The sequence below is a fragment of the Otolemur garnettii genome, unplaced genomic scaffold, assembly GCF_000181295.1.
Source record: "Otolemur garnettii isolate 467f Iridium unplaced genomic scaffold, OtoGar3 scaffold00087, whole genome shotgun sequence".
NCBI lineage: Eukaryota > Metazoa > Chordata > Mammalia > Primates > Galagidae > Otolemur > Otolemur garnettii.
This window is the reverse complement of record NW_003852482.1, coordinates 6,134,289-6,135,688: the sequence shown is the minus strand read 5'-3', so window position 1 is coordinate 6,135,688 and position 1,400 is coordinate 6,134,289.

Here is a 1,400-nt window from a genome sequence, read left to right as displayed (position 1 = left end):
CTTATCAAAAAAAAAAAAAAGAAAGAAAGAAAATGGACCAATCAGGGATGCACCGGAGGAATCGCCAGAAGTCCACGCGAGGAGATAGCACGGTGCCAGTGTCTCCCCCCCCCCCACTCATGTCCGGTTCTTTTGGCTACTGGAGCCTCTGTTGGGGGAAGGAAGCTCCCCCGCTTGCCTATGCTCCAGCTTGCTGGCTCCTCTGCTGGCTGCCGCCAACACACCAAGACAGAGGCAGCAGGTCCTCCTAGCCCTGCTCAACTGAGCTGGCTGGGGCGCCACTTGTCTGGTATCAATGCCATAGACTGCTCTGGTCCACCTCCACCCAGCCCCAAGGTGATAACATTAAGAGATGAGGCCTTTGAGAAGTAATTAGGTCGTGAGGGCAGACACTGTATAAGACACACCAAAGGACAGCTGTCTATTAACCAGGAAGCAGGCCCTCGTCAGACACTGATTCTGCCAGCACCTTGGTCTTGGACTTCCCAGCCTCCATGCTGCAGAGTGAGTAGCCTAAAAGAAAAACGGCAAGCATATTTTCTGTCTCCACAACTTTTTGGGAACTGAAATCTGCATCCCTACAACAAGCCAGTGGTCCAGAAGGGCAGGGAAGGTCTCTTGTTCTCTGTGCTACAGGAGATGGCTTAAGCAGGAAATCATCTGGGCAGAGGTCACAAGATCTTAGCTGAATACCGAAGATGGGATGGGCGTAGGTTGCGTAGGTCACAAGATCCTCTTAGCCAAAGATGGGCTTAACCTGGGTGGAGGTCACGCGACTGTTAGAAAGGCTATGAGACTGTCTGGGCCTAAGATGAGATTATAGAATCAGATCCTTTAAAAGCTCTGTGCTGGGGTGGCACCTGAGGCTCAAAGGAGTAGGGCACCAGCCCCACAAGCTGGAGGTGGTGGGTGCCCAAAACTTCAAAAAAAAAAAAAAAAAGAAAAGAAAACAAAAAAAACTCTGTGCTTCTGCTCAGAAGCAGGAATTTGGATTTTAAGATCATTGCCTGCCATTTTCCTCCTTTGCCAACAAAGTAATAAACTTCTCTTTCTTTCTCCTCAAATTGCTTGTTTCTCTTTTTCTGATGCAGCCTCAGGGGACAAGAGCCAGATTTTCTGGAACATCCAAAACTATAAGAAATTTCTGGCTTGGTGCCTGTGACTCAAGCAGCCAAGGCGCCAGCCTCATACACCTGAGCTGGTGGGTTCAAATCCAGCCCAAGCCCGCCAAACAATGACGGCTGCAACCAAAAAAACAGCCAGCTGTTGTGGTGAGCGCCTATAGTTCCAGCTACTCGGGAGGCTGAGACAAGAGAATTGCCTAACCCCAGAAGTTGGAGGTTGCTGTGAGCTGTGATGCCACAGCACTCTACCCAGGGCGACAGCTTGAGACTCTGTCT